This window comes from Oryx dammah, unplaced genomic scaffold, assembly GCF_014754425.2.
Source record: "Oryx dammah isolate SB20612 unplaced genomic scaffold, SCBI_Odam_1.1 HiC_scaffold_26, whole genome shotgun sequence".
NCBI classification, from domain to species: Eukaryota; Metazoa; Chordata; class Mammalia; order Artiodactyla; family Bovidae; genus Oryx; species Oryx dammah.
The window spans coordinates 53382729-53405791 of NW_024070210.1; positions in this window are offsets into that span (position 1 = coordinate 53382729).

Sequence of the window (23063 nt, forward strand, 5' to 3'; positions counted from 1 at the left end):
GGGAACCATCCTGACCTTGATGGTTGAACCCTGCAGCCCAGAGGAGAGTCAAGGGGACCATTGCTCATGAGGCACCAAGCAGAGGCCCAATAGGTCTCTTCGTTGTTCTGGACGGCCCCAGGAGAAGACAGCATAGACTCTGTCCTGAGGAGTGGACCAGGTCAGTGGAAGCGGAGGCTTATTACACAAGAAGCAAGCAAAACCCACCTCCAGACTCTCCTCCCTGCAACTTTAAAGTAAATTAAGTAACACTGTCTTCCTGGGGGTATCCTTGGCAGAGATGAGCAGGACCCACTGCTCCTAGCGATGAACACATGTATGGGGCCCTATTGGCCTATTTGCCCATAAGATTTTATATATATATATATATATATATATAAATGCCTTCTGGAATCATCCTGCCCAGTGAGCATCAGGGGCCTCAGAGTCCTAGCTCTGTCCACTAGAGCTAGGACCAAGGCCTCCTCAGGTGCCTGAGGCCCAAGGCATAGGACCTGGTACCCACTGTCAAAGCTCTGTTTCATTTTGAAATTCAACTGGCAAAAAGTATTCTATTCCACCAACTCCTTCTCCAAGCACTGTGCAGCTCAAGGTGGAAAATTCAGAGACTCGCCGTTCAGAATGCACCATGTTATCCCAATGTGAGTTCATAGATGAGGACACACAGAAAGAAAGAAACAGAAATGCAATCGTTATTACAGGGGTGATGATCTTCCCAGGGACCCTGAATTTGGAAGTAGGAAAAATAGAAGAGGACCAGCCTCCAAGTTCACCTAGGGTGATTTATATGAGGCAGAAACGAGTACACTACCTTGTAACACGTTAGCATTTCCAGGGCAAACTCCTGCTTTAAAATGCTTTCCTGGTCTGCTGATTCAATAAGCCTGCAGAGGTGCATTTGGCATTCACATATAGTGTTAATCAAGTATCTTGTTTGTTTTGAAAAACAAGAGGCCAATAATGACAACCCTTGGGTTGCCATGATGTTCCTGGCATTCTCAGATCATGTGCCAAGTCTGGACTTGGGGCCTAGTGTCAGGAACAGCATTTGTTTGGCTCTTGAGGAATTTTCAGACCAGTTACTTGGTGTCCATGTCCTTGTTGCCTACGTAACTTGTAGTAATATGTTCGAAATGAGTCAATCATTATGCCATCTGCACATTTATCCATCCCGAGATTTACTCTGGATTTTCCCAACAGCTTCCTCTCTTACTAGGTCTACCTTTATGATCTGGAGGTCCTCGCTGGGACAGGATGGAGCTGCAGATACATGGTATGTGGTGTCAGACAAGTCTTTCCTGTAAGTATTAATTTGCATGAGGGTTAAGGAGCTTCCTCAAGAAGGGAGGTGTACTTGATCTTTAGGAACACTGGAGATTCAGATGTGTACCTACAAACATGATGGCTTGAAGAAAAGAACGGGGAAGAAGGTCAGGAAATGGGGATGAAAAACAAGGGTCATCATGGGAAAACCTGAGAGGGCCAATTAGACTCAGCCACATTTCTGAGAGTCAGATGGGAAGATGCTCCCCCCTCCATGATGGTGAAAAGTGAAAGTGAAAGTCATTCAGTCATGTCCAACTCTTTCCTTCTCCAGGGGATCGTCCCAACCCAGGGATCAAACCCAGGTCTCCCGCATTGCTGGGGGATTCTTTACTAGCTGAGCCACAAGGGAAGCCTAAGAATACTGGAATGGGTAGCCTATCCATTCTCCAGCAGATCTTCCTGACCCAAGAATAGAATTGGGGTCTCCTGCATCGCAGGCAGATTCTTTATCAACTGAGCTATCAGGGAAGCCCTCCACGATGGTGGCTGGTGTTTAAACCCACCCAGACCTACTTCCCAGGAGCTGTATATATTTTGAAGAGAAAAGGGCTATGTGTACAAACTGAAAGAATTCTCTCATCAATTTCCAGAATACTCCAGGCTCAAACTACTTTACTATGGTGATATGCTCCTATGAACCCAGAGACAGAAATATTCCTCACTTCAACACAGACTGCTATTCACTTGTCACGGTAATGAAAGATCTGAACAGGTTGGTAGCCTGGGCCAGCAGTTAATCATGAGAAGAAACAGAAGCACATAGTAACACTCAAGAAAAACAAGAGTGGTGTGGTTTGGGGTGGGCCAAGTCCATGGTGATGACACTAGTGGAAGGTGGAATAGCAAGCAGTCTGGTCATGGAAGCCTAGGCTAATTCCTCAACAGACAGAAAACACCCCTTTGGGAACTCAAAGAAATGCTGAGGTTGGGATGAGATTTGTAAGGGATTGTATTACCTGTGCTAACAGGTGAGGGCTTGAGGCTCTGATCTTGATGTTAATAAGATTCATTCACACCCCAGGGCTGGAAATGCTTGGAAACACTGTAGTTACATAAGTTTACATCAGCCCCTCCTTTTTTATTAACTGACACAAAATCTTAGCCCTGTTATCATCTCTGATCTTGGACCACTTCCCTGAGCCACTGTGCAACATGATCTTTTTCTGAAAGGCGGGGAGAAAAGTAAATTCACAGGTTTCTTTCAGAGTGGCCTGAGATTCCCTAATTTGCATTGCTCTGTGAATGCAAAGCATGATGATAAAAAATGTAATTCTTCACGCACGTCAAAGACAGCTCATTAGATCAACTTCCCCCCCCACCGTATATGTGTTTTTTTTTTTTTTTTTAAACAGGAACCACTGTGCTTTCTTTCAAGTGACAAGAGTTGTGACAGCTGCTCTAGAAGGTGTTCAATGGTTAATTAAGACACCGGTGTCATCGCTGAGCTCTTTTGTATTTCGTAGAAAGCAACTGCTAAACAGATGAAAGTAGGTCTGAGGCAAGGGGTAGCATAACTATTATTTCAATTAATAAATAGCTCTAAAAGTGAAGGAAGTGATAAAGGCCTCCAGCGCGTCTGTGTCTGCCCCGGTTCTGTCAGGAAAATTAAACAGAGTGTTCGTGATTGTCATTGCTTCTGTTTGAGAGATCCAAGCGCGTGGGTCACCTGTGCTGAGCCGGTTAGTCTGCTGGTTCCTGGGGCACCCCCTAGTGACACATTTGTATACCCTGGCGCATCCATTGCTACAGAAAGGAGCTGGGCCAAATCACCTCTCTTTCTTCCACCTACATCCTCTCCTGTCTTCTCCCCCCTCCCCCTGCCTTCCACCAAAAGAAGCCCTAAAACGTATTTTCAGACAAATATCAGGAAAGCATTTATAAATATTTCAGAGGCGTTTCATAAATAAATAAGCAAATCTACAAAAAGACTTCCCTCTTTTAATGAGATCTTGGCTGTGGTATATGCCTTTTATTTGTGCATCGTTAACACCAGTTGGGGAAATTTTTATACTGGACTCTTTTGGAGTTGGGGGAGGGCTCATAATATATGAAAAAGCCTGTGAATACAAGTCTGAAATGTGTACCTTCGTCCCTGACAGATTAGGCAGCTCTGGCATGAGGGAATAGCTTTTACTCTTTTAAAAGTAAATACTAATCAATAGCAACTGTGCCAACAAAACCTTCTGGCTGCCTAATTGCACCACAGCTACTCATAGACCCCAACAGAATTTTCCCCTGGATGTAACAAAATTAACTACCAGGGGCTGAGCTAGTGAGTTATCACCAGCTCGCTATTCAAATGTAATTAACACAAGCCCCCGACTGCCACATGTACCATTAAAGTACCATTTGTACCTGTAATTTCCAAACAGGGTCTGAAGGTCATGCCCACATCAATCTTTTCAACATACTCATCTGCACAGGAAATCAAACTGGCAGGGAGGTGGTCCCGACCATTATAGGCAATCTCTTCCTCTTGGAAATCTTGTTTGTAGTTTCTCTTCTGCAGCTTAATGCCCTCTGTGGTCTCTTTGGCCATGTCAGAAATAACCAGACTGGGTCAGAGGCAAACAAGTGGTTTAAGCTGTCTTAGCTTTGGGCTGATCTAGCTGCTCAATATGCAGAAATCATACTTGACAGGAGCTTGGGATGGATGCTATGGCCACTATTATTAGTTAATAATAACTGATATTTTACCACTCATTAGGGTTTTTTAAGGACTTCTACCTACATCTTCTGAATGTATTATTATAATAAGAACAGTGGCCATTTATTGAGCACGGGCTAAAAGCTTTACATATATATTTTATCATTTAATTCTCACAACAACTTTGTGAATTAGGAATTATTACCCCTATTTTAAAATCAAGGAAGTTGAGGCTCAGAGAGCATGACTCCAATGCTCCAAGCATCTGGAATAATGAAGTGCCAGAATTTGAACCCAGGTTTCTGACTCTAAAGGCCCTTCTTTAACCACTATGGAAGGGACTGATGATCACCATCACCAGCAACCTCAGCATTTCACACACACGGTAAACAAAGCGCAGAGAGGTAAAGCAATCTACTCAGGGATACTCAGCATGTAAGCGTTTCAAAGGAGAGGGAAGAACCAGTCATGGGGGTTAGTGGAATCTCTGACTCGCTAATGCACAGCACAGCAGCCTTTCTGTCTTCGAACCAGTGGAGGTGTTGCCAGAGTTCCTTCAGGTCTTTGCTCAAAAACCATCAACTCTTCTCCCACCCCTACCTTTAGCAGGAGTGTCCTTGACAAAACCTGCCACCTCACTCAGCTTCAAGTAAGTTCACTTCAGTCTTCAAGTTAAAGGGTCCAGAGATAATATATGAAGCTATAAACAACAACAAAAGCGTAGATAGAACCAGCTGGGACCAAGATGGCAAGGAACTTCCACAAACCCTCAGTCTCATTGTATGTTGAGTATATCAGCATATTAAATATGACACATCTACCAGTGGCCATCATAAGACATTAAGGACCAAAGAAGGATTGAAAGAGGGTAGCACTCCACCCGCTCAGAAAAAATCCTGCCCCTTCCCAGTAGACTAAGGCAGACACCTCCCCATCATTGGCCTCACTCCTCTCCCTTTGTCTTTACTCTTTAAAATTAAACCCCTCTTGCTGGCTGAGTGAGGAGTTGATCTGTGAACTTATTTCGGCTTCTCACTTCTTTGGCCACCAAAAAAAGCTTGTGCTATGTCAGTATCAGCTTTGGTTTCATTATTTCCTACTCCAACCCTAACAGAAAAGGAACCTTCCCACCCCAAGGCAGAGAGCCTTGTTGAGCTAGGGCCTCAATAGGATCCATATGACTTATTACTCAATTCAGTAATAGAAGAGTCCAGAAGCATAGCCTATTAACCTGTGCAGGACATCTGTACAAGACTTTCAGCCAGAGGTCCTCTCTCTGGGCTCAGGGACCTCAACTACATAATATGCTCAGTCATACAGTCTTGTTTGACACTTTGCAACCCCATGAACTACAGCCTGCCAAGCTCCTCTATCCATGGGATTCTCCAGGCAACAATACTGGAGTGGGTTGCCATTTTCTTCCCCAGGGGATCTTCCTTACCCAGGAATCCAACCTACCTCTCTTGCATTGGCAGGCAGATTCTTTACCACTGAGCCACTTGGGAAGCTCGTAACAATGAATTAGATAAAAGCTCTCTTGGTCCCTTCCAGATCTATCATTTTAGCCTAATGGTGAATTCCTTGAGCTAGGAAAGGCCATACACAGAAATCTAACAGCATTATTTTCTCAAAACTTGCCCTGTACTGTCCCTGTAAGAACCCAGATAACCATGTGGTCACAAAACCATTGCTTTATAAAAGGAGGCATGTTGAGCTGAGGATGCACATTATTAGGTAACTTTGAGAAATAATCAGCCACTCCAGGAGCCAATAGGGAGAGAGAATATAGGCTGCTCTCCCTCTAGTTCCCACGTGTAACTGGGCAAAGCCGCCCAATTAGTGAAGAGGTCTTCAAAAACCACTGAGGTCTGCAACTACGACTGGAAGTCTTGTAATTTTTCAGCTGCAGACTCTATTGTCAGAATCCTGTTCCTGGGAGCACAATATGTATTGAGGGTCCTGCTATGATAGCGATTTCTTGACTTCTTCTATTTAGAAATGCCTGGTGCTGGCCTCTAAGCCTGGTGTCTGCCTGATGGCTCAGAACTCCTCGTTTCCACCCAGAAGCACACAGGCCACATGCTCATGTGGTTTCTTTCTGGCCCAAAGCTCACCCTGTTCCATCTCAGTGAAGCCCCTGCATCAGAGATACCATCAGCCCAGCTCTGAGGGGACACTCATGCCTGAGTTAACTGTGTTGTTTGTGTGTCAGGCGTAGAGGGGACTTTGGTGTCCAGAGATCTTTGGCATCAATTTATCTCCATTTAAATATGTTTTCCCTTGATTCAGAATGAACTGCGAGAAGCAAAAATACTCATCAAAATGGAATGCAAATATCCAAGGCTCCTTTTTCTCAGAAATGCCCTATTTTCCCCCCTCCATGGTACTAATGTTTTAGAAATAGAAGGCACCTCTAGAGAGACAGGATAATACCAAATTTTTAAATCTGTAGAAAATGAGTACAGGGGTAGGCGGCACTATTAGTGCTACTAAAAATAAGCCTGGGGAAGCGACAATAAATGGAAAAACCAGAAGTCATTCCTTTTTTAAACTGCATTGAAAACTCTGTATATTCAGAAGCCATTTTCTCCAGAGATTCCAACAATAATACTTTGGATTAAACATTCATTTCCAGAGTGGTCTCTCTCCCATTCTATCCCCCTCTCGACCCTCCCCTCATCACTGCCCCAGCAATGCAGACTGATTCAGGCTTATTACCCACACAAGACCATGTGGTTCTGCCAAACGCCACAGTACTGGGGCCATTATGCTGTGCTTGGTGTTGGAGATGAGCATTATTTTCCTTTATGTTTTACAGAGAGTTCTAAGGTTGCTGTAGACAAACAGCCCAGTGCAGGGGAGAAAGGATGTCCCCCTTGGACTGGATGTCCTTTCCAGTCTGTTCTGCCCGCGGTGGATGAGGCGTCTGACATCCTGACCTCTGGGAGGGGTGGGGGAGGGGTCCACTCACACCACTGTTCTCAGGGCAGGTCAAAACATGTCCCGAGAAGTCATGCCAGCCATCGACAGTTCTACTGGGCTGGAAAACTGACTGCAAATATTATCAGTGCAAGGGCACTGGTTCCCAATATTCCACCTGCTCTGTCTGTTCCAGACATCATACCGGATGGATCTGCTAGCCTCTGCCGTGGATTCTCAGCAGAGCTGTACTCAGGCATCTGGGCATTTCTGGGATTTGAATAATTAAAAAAAAAATACCAGAAAGAGAAGAGTCTCTCACCAAGCACTAAGTCTCAGGTATCAATGCACTGGAGACCAGCTCCTTCATACCTACAGTGGGCTAGTAGACAAGGTCCACATGAGCAGTAATCCCAGGGCCAAAATTTATTCCTGCTTTTCCATCTTCTTGAAAACTTTATCACAATATTTAATCCTCTCACACATAAATAAATGGAAGTACTCTTAGAAAATCTATAGAAAATAGAGTCAAGGATATTTATCAAGGGGCATGTATAAAGCAACTGGTCCACTTCCCACATTTCATAGAGGTAGAAATTGAGGAACAGAACTTGAAGGTTCTGAATTCAGCATGTGTTGAAGTTGGGAGAGTGCTCTGGCCAGGGCTCTGGCTCCTAATTCAGAGTTCTTACCACCATCCCGGGCCCTGGGCAGGGATTCTAGTTTCATTCATGGAACTTCAGGAAAGAAAACGGCCTCAGGTCTGACAGGAGTGAAAGGCCAAGGTTTAGAACACCTCCCTCTTTTTCACAAGGCGAACTGGAACATATCACTATTTTTCCTTTCTTTGTTTCAGTCGGGGCATTTCTGCCTCTTAAAAGCAGCTAACCCTTCACCATGGAGGTGATGCAAAAATCTACCAATAAAGCAAGCCTGAAAGCCCTTTGCTTCCCACAGAAAAATCTATATGTGCCCTTCAGCCTTATAATTGAGTTGCAAAGGGGAAAATAAAATTGTTTCCTAGCTGTGTGGAGCCATTCCACCCAACATGCCAATAAAAAGCAACTGATGTTTTTGTCCATGGGATGTCCAGGTTCTAAGTTAGATCTATGAAGCTAAACAAGGGGTAGGTTATTACCAACAAACGATTACACTCTGGGTTGTATTGAACAGAGCGCTATTTGAACTCTTGAGACTAATTGGAAGGGTTCTGAAATGTCAGTGTTGACGTCCCCCGTCTAGATTCCCTGAATCACAGTGGAAACTAACCCTGAATCTTAAAAATGTTGCCATCCAGAAAGGCTCATGTTTCTAGCAAGAAATGTGAATATTAATCCTGGGTAGACAAATCACTTAGCTATGAATGTCCTGCTTTGCCATCAGATAGATAGGTAATAACCATCTACATTATCTTTTTCTGAAATTGATCGGGAAGATTGAGTAAACAATAATATTCTCTACTTGTAGTGTTTTAACTTGTAGAAACGCTTTTATTTGACTTCAATTACTCCTCGTAATATCTGTAAATAGGTGAATACCACCTGCCTCAAAACAGCCCTGTGTATTTGGGGGAACAGCCACATTTTAGAGATGAGCGTACTTAGACTCAGAGGGATTAGGTGGCCCATCTAAGTCACACAGCTGCTGCTGCTGCTGCTAAGTCACTTCAGTCGTGTCCGACTCTGTGCAACCCCATAGACGGCAGCTCACCAGGCTCCCTCGTCCCTGGGATTCTCCAGGCAAGAACACTGGAGTGGGTTGCCATTTCCTTCTCCAATGCATGAAAGTGAAAAGTCAAAGTGAAGTCGCTCAGTCATGTCTGACTCTTAGCGACCCCATGGACTACAGCCTACCAGGCTCCTCCATCCATGGGATTTTCCAGGCAAGAGTACTGGAATGGGGTGCCATTGCCTTCTCCGAGTCACACAGCTAGAGACTGTGAGACAACAAAGGCGGGACAAAGCTAGACTGGCTAGTTCCACAACCAATTTTCTCTGCAAGGAATCACAACACTTTTATCTTGGTACACAGGTGATGCTTTTAAAGGTTTAAAAGTGTGACACCATAATAACTAATTAAAGGCATCCCCATCCTGTTAGTCATGTCACTATTTAGCAGTCCAAGCCCCTCTCCATCAACATAAATCACCCTTGTATGACTACAGCTAGCTCTGGCAGCACCTGGCTGTTTCTGCTTCACTGATGGATGGATGAAATGGCTGGACCAGTCCTGCAGCATACCCTTTGCTCCCAAGGCCACTTACATGGCCAAGTCCAAGAACACTGGACCAACCCAATCTTTCATCACACTTGGTCTGTTGATTTTATTTGTAGACAAAACACAAGGCTGCCTTCCTGGTGTAATTTCCAGGTTCTTATGAGAAACAACCTCTTCTTCAACTCTCTTCTAGCCCTTCCCCTAAGGCTTTAAATCTCTCAAATGGGGATCTAAAAATAATCATTCTACAATGACAGACAGGCATAAAGTACAAATATATTAAAGAATCAATTCAGGGCAATGGACTCATTCACTAATGAATAAGTAAAATACTTAGCAATTTGGCGGGGGCAGGAGAGGGGGCGTGGAAACAAGAGGGGCGGAGACCCAAGAAGAGGGTCTCAGTCAGCTGGTGTGGGGAGAGGTCACAGGGGTGGGAATGGGGCAGAACAAGGGTCCTAGGAACACTGAAGACAGTCCACTGACTGCATTGTTTTGCTTAAGGCAATGCCTATTGAATGTTCTAGGCAGTAGAGACCTGGTTGGAGGATCTATTAACAGGTTGGATTTATTAAGATTTGTTAGATTTTAAAAAAAATTAAGCAGCTTTACTGAGATAAAATTACATACCATAAATTCCACATACTGCGAGTGTCCAATTCAATGATTTTTAGTAAATTTATCAAGTAGTAAAACCATCACCAGAATCTAGTTTTAGAAACAAGTTTGAAGAAATCGTGCTTTGAAAATGTCTACTTCTTCCCCATAACAAAGAGTATTTCCTTCTGTCCTGTGAACTCAAGGATTTATTCTTATGAACAACTGCTTCAGTTAGGTTTCACTGGAGCACTGCATCAAGGCTTTAAAAAATCTGCCCTCTTTTTGTGGTTTCTGTGTATTGGGATTTGAGGTGCGCTCAGAGCCCAGCCACTCAGTACTCAGACCCAAGGAGGTATCCCTGGCCCACCATTACTTCCACAGCCTCCACACCCACTCCTTGGAGAGTTACAGGGAGTTCTTGGTCACATCTCCGGTTCCCAGAAGCAGGAGAACAAGCACGTGACCAGCTCCTCCATCCCAGCTTCCTACACCCAGCCCTCCCGGGAAGGCGTGGGGGAAACTGGGTGCCATCATGGCATTCCCTTCTGGTTGCCAGGTCCTCTTGTTGTTTCTACACGTCTTAGAGACTGTCAGCCCAACTACACACCACCCCCTCCTGCCCACCACGTGACAGGTCACACTGTCCTTTTTCTTAGGAGACCGAATCAATGACCTACCTCATGCCAGGTCTTTCTGTTTCACTGTGAGTCAGGTGCAAGACAGAAAGGTAGCCCCGTTTTAAGGTAAACGCTAGAACGAAGATACTGCTCTGTTTTGCTGCCATTGGTTAGCAGCAGATATGGGTAAAGAATGAGTGTGAGTAAATGTTTGGTTAAGTCTAGAACCTACTTAAACCCTTTAGATTGACTGTTCAGGTTCAAAGTTACAGTTTGTGGAGTGGGAGTCTATTTAAGACAGTCTGAACAAAAGGTATATACACCCTCTATACATGCTATTCTCTCTTTAGAGAGTCTTCTTTCTTTCTCTTACCTGTCCTTCCATCCCACTGTTCTGCAAGCCTAGCAACTGACCCTCCTTTCCCCAGTGTTACCCCTTCCTGCGGAACTTAGGCTGACGGATCAAGTATTTGTTTGGTCTCTGTCATCCTTCCACATGTTGAATCTTCCAGAAAGAGGACCATGTCCTTTTCAACCCTGATGTCTAATACTATATCTGGTACATAAAAGACACTCCAAAGATGCTCTGCACTCAACTGATGAGGAAAGGACCATGAAAACGAACAGGGGCTCACATGCCAAGTAATTATTTCCTTCTTCAGGCAGCTGTGCTAATCTGCCAGACTTTACATGACCAGGGAACATTGTGTGATAATTTTGTGAATTAAGAAATTGTTTTGGACTCAAGTAGCATCGAACATAAAGGGCAGTGTTAGATTCCAAGAAAAAGGGCTGCAGGCTCTGGGAAAGGAGCTTTCCAGAAGTACTTGTCCATTGGGAAAGTCATGGTGTGCAGACTCCTAGTGAAAGAGAAGACATTTACAGTCTTCCCAGATTTGGAAGAATAAGGCAAACACTCCCCCTTACAAACATCTACAGTCAGAGTTATATCCACAACAAACAATATAAAGGTGTGCTTTCCATCTGTGTCTTATGAAATTGCCTTCACGATCTTAATTTTGTCTCTCATGTCCAGTTATCGCATGCCCCATGCTTAGCACAGTATCCAGAACACAGAAAACACTTAGTAGATACTGGAAGTATGAATGAATATTTTATAGTCTGGCTGGCCTCTTTCCCCACAAAATGTGTATATTTTGCTCCTCTGTGCTCTAAAAACCTAAGTGTGATGGAATGAATTTTCCATTGACCATCTCACTTGTCTAGGAAGCAATCCACAAATATGTTAACAAATGGGAAATTAGCAAATCCATGCAAACCAAGGCCTGGGAGTACCACCATTTAGAAAAATAATGCAGTAAAGACTCAAAATCTCAGACATTCTAAAGTGAGTATCCACCTTTTGAATGAAGAAATGTCAGAGGATTCTGGGGGCTAGTGGGATAGCCAGAAAGAAGCAGGAATGAAGGGGACGGAAGGGAAGGCTTCTTTGGCACCTACTTTGAGACAGGTATCTGGCCACAAACCCCATTTCTCATGTCAGTTCTAATAATAGAAACTACCACCTGGTTATGGCCATTGTGACTATATCCTTGAGGAGGGAAAGATCAAAGAGACTGTGTATCCTACCCAAGGTCATCCACTAGAAAGTGACCAGGTTAGAATTTGCACACAGATTTGTTAACTCTAAAGCTGAGGCTCTCTCCAGTTCACCATGTATCCAGGCCCTAAAGTTCCTCTAAATTTGGAATCCCACAGGACAGGGACATGTCCTACTCATAACCGGAGCCTTTCCTTCTCAGTTCGGACCATGAGAAGCACTACCACATGTTTCCTGAGCTGCATCACAGATCACAAGCATTAATACTCTTCTTTTCTTTTTAGATTCTTATTCATTTTTAAAAAAATATGAGTGATCTATGATGATCTTTTATTTATTTTTTGCCATGCAGCATATAGGATAGTTCCCCACGCAGGGATTGAACCTGTGTCCCTGGGATTACCACTGGATCTCCAGGGAAGTCCCAGCATTGACACTTGACAGAGACGTTGTCTGTCTATCTGAGGGAAGACACACACCTACCCAGCACTGGCCTTGGAGGAAGTGCTTAGGCAGCACTGGTTTCACTGATGGATCACGGAGTGCAGAGATGTTTCCTGGCTACTATACAGACCCTTGTGATTTACCCTTAGCAGCAATAACACTGGGGGCTTCAGGAGTTCCTTCTCCACTTTTGAAAGGCAGCATGCAAAATCTCCTCTCTAAGGTTACTCTGGCCACCCAGTACAGTCAACGCACAGCCTCCTCCCAGGTTGTGCTGACTTCCTCTATTCAACATTCAAGACCGGTTTTGAGTAGCATGTTTAGTCTAGTGTGGAGACTGCGAGGGGTGAGCATCAGGCAGCTAGGTTCTAGCCCCTGCTTGACCACTGGTAGGAGCAGGGGTGAGGCAAGGGAGGGCTGAGGCAAGTCACTTTTACTCCCTGGCCCTTAGTTCCTCATCTTTCAATTGAAAAGACTTAACAGGTAATTCTAAGCATTGTAGAATTTTCTATGGTGACACAAATACTCTGCTTTCTGCACTGCTCAATGTAGTAGTCACTGGTTATCTATATCTATTTATCTATCTGTACATACATACTAAGTACTTGAAGTATGGTGTGATTCAGGAACTGACATTTTATTTTATTTATTTTTAATTGGAGGATAATTGCTTTACAGTAGTGTGTTGGTTGCTTCCATACATCAACATGAATCAGCCACAGATATACATATGTCTCCTCCCTCTTGAACCTCCTTCCCATCTCCCACCCCAACCCACTCCTCTAGGTTATCACAGAGTCCCTGATTTGAGTTTCCTGTGTTACACAGCAAATCCCCACTGGCTATCTGTTTTACAAAAGTTAAAGTATATGTTTCAATGGTACTGTCTTAATTTGCCACACCTTCTCCTTCCCCAGCTGTGTCCACAAGTCTGGGAGCTGACATTTTAATTTTATATAATTTATACAATTTTAACTAATATACAATTTATATAATCTTAACTAATTTAGACTTAAATTTAAATAGCCACACATGACTAGTGGCTCCCTATTGGACAGAGAAGCAAGAAGAAACCTCCAGCTCTGAGAAGCAGAGAAGGAAGCAGCTTAAGGTAGGATTAAACGTTCCAGCTCACACAGATGTGGATTCAAGTCCCATTCTAATCCTTGCTAGCTATGGGACCAAGTCCAAGGTATTTAACCTCTTTAAGCCTTGGTTTCTTCTTTTATAAAATGGAGCTAATACTGGCTTCTACAGTTTTACACCTGTGTAAAAACTGAATGAGATAGAGCTCTAAGTGTGCCGTCTATCAAACAACCAGGGCTCTACACATGAAGGGGTGGGGGAGTTTCTTTCTCTGATTAATCCATTATTTCATTCACCAAAAGGTCACATTGAAAACTGAGTGAAAAGAGAGAAGGTTCAAAATCCCCTGGGTGGGGTCCTAGGGGAGGGGAAGCAATAGGGGAGGGAGGAGCCAGAGAAGAAAAGGCAGTTTTGCCTATTTCACATTTTTTCCCAGGGCTGGCCTGTATGTGCTGTGTGACGAACTGGGTCCAGTTACACAAGATCTAGCTAGATATTTAGATTCCCTGAGATGCACCTGTGTTGTGTAATCTTCCCACTCCTGTAAAGGAATAGCTTTGACTGGCCAGGGTTTTACAGGAGGCATCTTCACTGAGATTTCTGGCAAACAAGGGAAGGGTCCTTGACAGTCTAAAATAAATGTGCAAACAGTCTGATATAACAGGATAACACTTTCTGTGCTCTTTAACTGGTGTTTTCTAGCAAGAATAATTAAACAGAGGCCGAAAGAAAGTTATGACCAACTTAGACAGCATATTAAAAAGCAGAGACATTACTTTGCCAACAAAGGTCCATCTAGTCAAGGCTATGGTTTTTCCTGTGGTCATGTATGGATGTGAGCGTTGGACTATAAAGAAAGCTGAGCGCCGAAGAATTGATGCTTTTGAACTGTGGTGTTGGACAAGACTCTTGAGGGTCCCTTGGACTGCAAGGAGATCCCTTTGGACTGATCCTAAAGGAGATCAGTCCTGGGTGTTCATTGGAAGGACTGATGCTAAAGCCGAAACTCCAATACTTTGGCCACCTGATGTGAAGAGCTGACTCATTGGAAAAGACCCTGATGCTGGGAAAGATTGAGGGCAGGAGGAGAAGGGGACGACAGAGGATGAGATGGCTGGATGGCATCCCCGACTCAATGGACATGGGTTTGGGTGAACTCTGAGAGCTGGTGATGGACAAGGAGGCCTGGCGTGCTGCGGTTCATGGGGCTGCAAAGAGTCTGACACGACTGAGCGACTGAGCTGAACTGAACTACTCACTTGGCTAAAGTGAAAGCAGTTCATGAGAAAGTTTCCGACTTCTTTTGCTCCCAAAGTTGCCAACTGTGACTAGTTAGCATCACCTCCATCTTAATAAACAGCTTCCCATCCATGCGACTCTTACAAACCTCATTTAAATCAGTTGGAGGATTTTTAAAAATCCCAATGTCCAGGATATACCACAAACAATGAAATCAGAAAGGGTGAGGGTGGGACCCAGGTACCAGTCCTTTTTAAAGTGTCCTGAATGATTCTAATATACAGCTTCGTTTGAGCACCAGGCATTTAGAGGGAGTGATCTGGGTAGAACCTCAGGAGTTAAGTCCATGGGGAGCCCTGATCTATATCACAGACTCTAGGCCTCATCAGATCATGCTGATATTCTATTTAGCTCACATTGCTTACTGCAACTAGCATATTTCTCAACCAACATGCTCTTTAATAAAGTCTAATTTGGGCCATTTCCACATTGTTAGCGTTGACAGGGAAACTCCCCACGGAACTGGTGATGGGAGGGGTTGGTGCTTTAAAATCAAGCCTTGCAGAAATATTAAGCTGGCTTCCGGAGCCCAAAAACCATCAACAGAAGAGTTGCTTCAACAACTTCTGCATGCTGCCACCTGGTGGGGCCTGCTCCCAACTTGATCATGGCTCCTCATTTTTGGGCTCCTGCCCCCTCCCCCAAAGAGATGTAATTTAGGAAAATGTCATGCATTTTCAATCCAGTTTACTGGTGCCTTCCACACTGATCAGACTTCCTCCTCCTTTTTCCTCCCATCTGGTTAATATAATTATTGCTTCACATGGTGAAGCCGTTTGATGTCATAGCTTTGTCTGTTACTATGGTTACAAGTTAGGCAGTACTTTGGAATATGAATCTATCATCTCCCAAAAGCAGCTTTCTATTTGTCAGGGTGCAGCCCTCACATGCATCAAAGAGCAAGCCAAGCAGTGGCATTCATTTTCTGTCTTAAGGAAAAGTGGCCTTTCTTGGCCAAAGTGTATTTGAAAGTCCTCTGAGTCTAGTGTGGACACTCCTTGGAAATTGCTGGGTGCCGTCACCCTTTCTCCTCCAGGGGATTTTCCTGCCTGAGTGAGGCACCCGTAAGAAGAATGAACTGAGAGAGATTCAGAAAAGTTGGTAACAGGGCAGCTCCGCCTGCTAGGCAGGAGCCCTTCTATTGCACAGTCAGACAGAGTTGTTATTAGACTGTTCACTCTTGGCTGGTTTCTCAGCTAAAGGCAAGGCTGAGAACGTAATCTCTCCAGAGTTAAATTTCTTTAGGTGTAATCCGTGCCTCTCACGCATCTCAAGCCATGCCCCTTATTTCCTGATGGGGATGGAGTTATAATCTCCCTTCGGAAAATGGCAAAAGTTCAGAGCTGGGTTCAATCTGCCACCCTCAAGTGACGAAGCGTGACCAAGTCTCTGCTGTGACAGCACTTCACACCCAGCTGAATCAGACTCGGCCCTAGGAGGACAGAATACTCATGGCCTGTGAAGCGGGGCTCTCCTCTTGGTCAGGGATAGCAGCTAACCCTGGGGAGGTTTGTGGGCTTATAGCACCTGCTGTATGTGTAACCTTCTAATCCTCATGACAACCACAAGAGGTCCCCATCATCTGGCCTCCCTCTCATTTTATAGAGGAGGAAATTGAGGCTCAGAGGGATTAAGCGCTGTCCCCAGATCACAAAGGCCATGACAAAGCCTGGCTTCATCACCTTTAGGGTCAGAGTTCTGCTTTAGAAAAGTCTAAGGAATCCTTGCTGCCAACTCAGCAGAGGTTCACTTTCCCAATTCAAAGAGCAGGGACTATCCATGTCTGCATGAAGGCCTTCATTAAACCAAATGGAACAAACTCCAAGTATCTTCTTCCCCGCCTTGAGGAGAAATTTATTGTTTTGGTAGGCCATCAGTGAATTTCCAATGGCTATTAATTAACTAGCCATGTCATTCAAATTTATTATTGCAGAGCAGGAACATACTTATTTACACCACTCACACGGCAGGATAATTTGCAGTTATATAATTTCAATGTAATTATGATCGGAATTGCCAGGTAGAAACTAGGTACTTTGGAGGTGTGTGTTTATCAACAACGCACTACCTTGGAATTACCCACTCATGACATGAGTAGTTGAGGCCTCATAAGAGAGGTTGTTAATTGGGGACTTTATGTTTGCATTCCCAAATGACAGAAAAAGCGGGAGCCTCAGAGCTACCAGAACTATTTTCTTCTTCTGGTAGACTTCTGCAGTTCTGCAGGTTCATCCTGTTTGTGGGCATGTCTGAGGTGCTCTGGTGACAGGGAGGGAGCAGAAAGAGATGTGTGAGCTTTAGTGAAGGGTGCAAGTGCTGAACTGTACTAGGTTCGTCTCTGCATCTATTGAACCTGGGCATGAGAAGGAAATAACGATTTGTGACTTGTGAAGGAGTGAGTGAGGAAAGTCAGAGAACCTACGCATGGGCTAAGGGGTACAGAAGTCCTGGTCATCTACTCCATGAGCAGAATGAAAGCTGGAGAAAGGAGGTCAGAAGGAGAGGAGATGGTGAATTCCATACACACGAGATGTTACAAGAAAGCATGCAGCTTACATAACCTCTACTGGGCACGCATCACCCCTCTCCTCTCCCACAGAAAACAAAAATGATCCCAGGGCTGGTTTTCTTGACCAGTGTTTTCCTGGTAGTTCTGAGGCTGTGCTTATTGTTTGTAAGATGGGGGCAAGGGGAGGAGAAACCCACCCAATGTGATGATTCTCAGCTCTTCAGATGGTTCTTGGCTCAGCACGTGTAGAATAAGATAAACACTGGCTTTTAGAACTGCAAGGGGAGTTCGTTGAACAGGAGAGAAACCTAGGCCCCTGAAGGGGTGAACTTATGGGCCCAACTCACGCAGCAGATGAATGGAAGAGCCAGGCTTGGAATGCACACGTGTCACCAGCGAAATGATCTTCCGTAATGCAACTCTGTTGTGAGGGAGGAGCTGTGGATGCTCTCGATTATTATTAGACTAATATAAATAATGGCCGGATGGGGTGTGTCTCTGTAGCCATCCTAAAAGCTGCTCTGGGATCTTTCTTTTTTTTCCCTTGCCTTTTAAAATAACCTTACATAAAGACTCCTGTATCAAATCTTTCCAGGGGCCAAGAGAGGAGACATTTGTTCTTCCTGATGTGAAATGCCTCCCACCCAGAGATAACCAAGATAACAGAACTCCACAGTCCACAACAATGCCCCCTTTTCTCTTAGGCTGCTAGAAGGCTGAAGGCTACACTTTGGGCTCATTTGCTCAAATTTTCCTCAGGAAGGAGTTTTCATGGTCCTTTTCTTTCCTTCTCTTTCACTTGATACCTGCTTTTACATCAGGTAAATTGTTTTGATCTTTCTGTACCTGTGTTTTCATTATAAAATTTCCAGATGGAGGTGCAGCTATTCAACAGTCATAAATATAAATTAACAAGTAATAATCTTAAACCTTGTAGTTCAATGCTGAAAGAACTAAATTTTACAGAATTCACAGCCATGTTGCGAAGGATCCCACCCACTCTAGTGCCACAGATATACAACGTGCAAGAGGAGGAAAGCTCAGTTTTCATGAAAAGGAACATGAGGCAGAAGAGGCTGGTTCACTTTCTCAGCCAGAAGCACCATCTTGCCCCACTAACCATTATACTGAGAACCTTGGAGTTGTGCAGTTTCGAGAGAGACCTATAATAACCTGAAACATACTTTACTAACAGCAAAGAAAAGCAGCTGACGTTTCTTGGATGGCTGCAGCATGCCTGATGCTATATGTGGGATCTAGCTATCCAACTATCAATACGTATCCTTTTATCATCCCCCTCTATCATCTTTCTAGTTCGTTGTTGTTGTTCAGTTGCTAAATTGTGTTCGACTCTTTGTGACCCCGTGTATGGCAGCACACGCTAGGCTTCGCTGTCCCTTACTATGTCCCAGAGTTTGCTCAAACTCATGTCCATTGAGTTGGTGATACCATCCAACCATCTCATCCTCGGTTGCCCCCTTCTCCTCCTGCCCTCAACCCTTCCCATCAGGGTTTTTCTAGTGAGTTGACTCTTCATATCAGGTGGCCACAGTATTGGAGCTTCGTTTTTCTCTAAAATTGACATCATCATCCATACTTTGACAGATAAGGAAGCAGAGATTCAGAACCAATATTTTCAAGGTCAAAGCATAAATAGACATAGGGTCTGAAACCCATCCTCATGTGTGTATGACATTCACAATTTCTACCGTATCACTCAACCTCAGACAATCACTGTCACCTAGAATTGTCAATGGTAGGCACCCATTTTAGATCTCTCTCAGGCCTAAGGTCACCAAGCTTTCCCAGTACCCAAACTGGACTCCCAGGAAGAACAGTTTGGGAGCTACAGATGTGAAGGATAAGGATGACCCAGCAAACCAAGGGGAAAAGCCTGTTTCTGGGGGTCATAGTTAACCATGGGCTATTATTAATACAATAGCTGTTTTTCATCCTTCCAAATGAAATAGAATATTATTGCTAAAATAATATTCTAACCATTCTAACCATTGTTAGAATATTGGCAAATCTTCAAGTATGCACAATGTCAAGATGGATTTTATTAAAATTTTTATCTTATGAAAAATTTGTTTCTTTTGTTGATGGTTTAGACAGGAGTATCTATACTTCTATTATATGATTTTTGGTATCCTATTATAGAATGAGAGGAATTATGTTAAATCACAGATGCAGGACACTTCAGAGCAGTGCTTCTTTTGCATTAAACTTATTTCAAGAAGATTCATGAAGCCCTGAAGGCCTGAATTGGGACTGGGGATTCAGCGATGCTGGACCAGAATATTTCAGGCTCAAATCTCAATCCTGGTTCTCCTTCAGAGCCTTTCAGGACCTTATGTTAATCCCCAGTCATATGGAATTAATTTTATATATATATAAAATAGCTAATTTCTTTGTCTATTTATACAGAAATGGGTGCTAGAAAAAACTGGAGCCCCTGGTTCACATGTGTGCTCCTATGCCCCTGTCATTCCCCTCTAAGGAAAAAACCCAACACAAATCCATCCTTGTGTCCACCCAGGGACATATATCACAATGTTCATAAATCCACTACTCATGATAACTCCAAAGTGGAAATACTCCCAATTCCATCAATAATTAACAGATGAATTCTGAACATATTTCTACCATGAAATATATAGCAATGAAAGGGAAAGACCCATTTGAGGCATCACCACGGATAAATTTAACCTACATACTGTTAGGAAAAAGGAGTCACACATAAAAGAGCATGATTCCACTCATATCAAGCTCAAAATGCATGCAAAACTCATCAAGGGTGCTAGAAGTCAAGAAGTGGTGACCTCCGAGGAGGGATTGTGATGGGCAAGGTCACCAGGTGGCTTTGGGGATGCTGCTGCTATTTCACTTTTTCATGTTGGTCTGGGTTATTTGATGTGATCACATTAAAAAGTCATTGAGATGTGCAAATACGATTTGTGCACATTTCTCTCTGTGTGTTATACTTCAAATAAAAGTTAAAGAAAAAGATCAGGGTTCAATTCCCAGCTCTGCCACGTGCTGTGTGACTTGTGGAATTCACTTTTCCTTTATGCTACAGCTTTTTCATCTGAGAAATCAGCGTAATACAACCCACTTACAGAGATGTAAGAATATAATAAGAGGCTGCATATGAAACAACCAGCCCTGAACTTGACAAATGGTAGCTGCTCAATTACATTCACTATTTAAATGCTTTTTAATAGAAAATTATTGAATACACAGAAATCTAAAGAGAATAATATAACAACCCCCCCATGGACTCATCATCCAAACTTAATACTTATCAACTTATGGCCAATCTTGTTTTACTTAAATTTGTCTCCTCAACCATTAAATACTCAAAGTATATTTTAAATAAATATACTCCAGCAGCAATGGAATTCCTGCAGAGCTATTTAAAATTCTAAAGATGATGTTGTCAAAGTGCTGCACTCAATATGCCAGCAAATTTGGAAAACCGAGCTGTGGCCACAGGACTGGAAAAGGCCAATTCTCTTCCCACTTCCCAAGAAGAGCAGTACTAAAGAATGTTCAAACCACTGGACAACTGCACTCATCTCCCATGCTAGTAAGGTTATGCTCAAAATCCTGCCTGTTAGGCTTTACCATTACGTGAACCAAAAACTTAACAGATGTCCAAGCTGAGGTTAGAAAAGGCAGAAAAAACAGAGATCAAATTGCCAACATTTGCTAGATCTAGAAAAAACAAGGGAATTCTAGAAAAACATCTCCTGTTAAATTGACTATGATAAGAAAGCCTTCCTCAGTGATCAGTGCAAAGAAATACAGGAAAACAATAGAATGGGAAAGACTAGAGATTTCTTCAAGAAAATTACAGATACTAAGGGAACATTTCATGAAAAGATGGGCTAGATAAAGGACAGAAATGGTAGGGACCTAACAGAAGCAGAAGATATTAAGAAGAGGTGGTAAGAATACACAGAAGAACTATACAATAAAGATCTTCACGACCCAGATAATCATGATGGTGTGATCACTCACCTAGAGCCAGGCATCCTGAAATGTGAAGTCAAGTGGGCCTTAGGAAGCATCACTAAGAACAAAGCTAGTAGAGGTGATGGAATTCCAGTTGAGCTATTTCAAATCCTGAAAGATGATGTTGTGAAAGTGCTGCATTCAATATGTCAGCAAATTTGGAAAAATCAACAGTGGCCACCAGACTGGAAAAGGTCAGTTTTCATTCCAATCCCAAAGAAAGGCAATGCCAAAGAATGCTCAAACTACAACACAATTGTACTCATCTCACATGCTAGTAAAGTAATGCTCAAAATCCTCCAAGCCAGGCTTCAGCAATACGTGAACCATGAACTTCCAGATGTTCAAGCTGGTTTTAGAAAACCAGACAGAGATCAAGTTGCCAACATCTGCTGGATCATCAAAAAAGCAAGGGAGTTCCAGAAATCATCTATTTCTGCTTTATTGACTATGCCAAAGCCTTTGACTGTGTGGATCACAATAAACTGTGGAAAATTCTGAAAGAGATGGGAATACCAGACCACCTGACCTGCCTCTTGAGAAACCTATATGCAGGTCAAGAAGAAACAGTTAGAACTGGACATGGAACAACAGACTGGTTCCAAATCGGAAAAGGAGCACGCCAAGGCTGTATACTGTCACCCTGCTTATTTAACTTCTATGCAGAGTACATCATGAGAAATGCTGGGCTGGAAGAAGCACAAGCTAGAATCAAGATTGCCGGGAGAAATATCAATAACGTTAGATATGCAGATGACACCACCATTATGGCATAAAGTGAAGAAGAACTCAAGAGGCTCTTGATGAAAGTGAAAGAGAAGAGTGAAAAAGTTGGCTTAAAGCTCAACATTCAGAAAACTAAGATCATGGCATCCAGTCCCATCACTTCATCGGAAATAGATGGGGAAACAGTGGAAACAGTGTCAGACTTTATTTTTCTGGGCTCCAAAATCACTGCAGACGGTGATTGCAGCCATGAAATTAAAAGACACTTGCTCCTTGGAAGGAAAGTTATGACCAACCTAGACATTTTATTAAAAAGCAGAGACATCCTTTTTCGACAAAGGTCCATCTAGACAAGGCTATGGTTTTTCCAGTACTCATGTATGGATGTGAGAGTTGGACTATAAAGAAAGCTGAGCACCGAAGTATTGGTGCTTTTGAACTATGGTGTTGGAGAAGACTCTTGAGAGTCCTTTGGACTGCAAGAAGATTCAACCAGTCCATCCTAAAGGAGATCAGTCCTGGGTGTTCATTGGAAGGACTGATGTTGAAGCTGAAACTCCAATACTTTGGCCACTTGATGTGAAGAGCTGACTCATTTGAAAAGACCCTGATGCTGGGAAAGATTGAGGGCAGGAGGAGAAGGGGACAACAAAGGATAAGATGGTTGGATGGCATCACCGACTCAATGGACATGGGTTTGGGTGGACTCCGGGAGTTGGTGATAGACAGGGAGATCTGGCGTGCTGCGATTCATGGGGTTGCAAAGAGTCGGGTATGACTGAGTGACTGAACTGAACGGAAGTGAAAGCCTTTGACTGTGTGGATCATAACGAACTGTGGAAAACTCTTAAAAGAGATGGGAATACCATACCATCTTACCTGTCTCCTGAGAAATCTGTAAGCTGGTCAAGAAGCAACAATTAGAACCTTGCATGAAACAACTGACTTGTTCAGGATTGAGAAAGGAGTACGACAAGGCTGTTTACTGTCACCCTGTTTATTTAACTTATATGCAGAGAATATCATAAGAAACACTGGGCTGGATGAGTTACAAGGTGGAATTAAGATTGCCAGGAGAAATACCAACAATCTCAG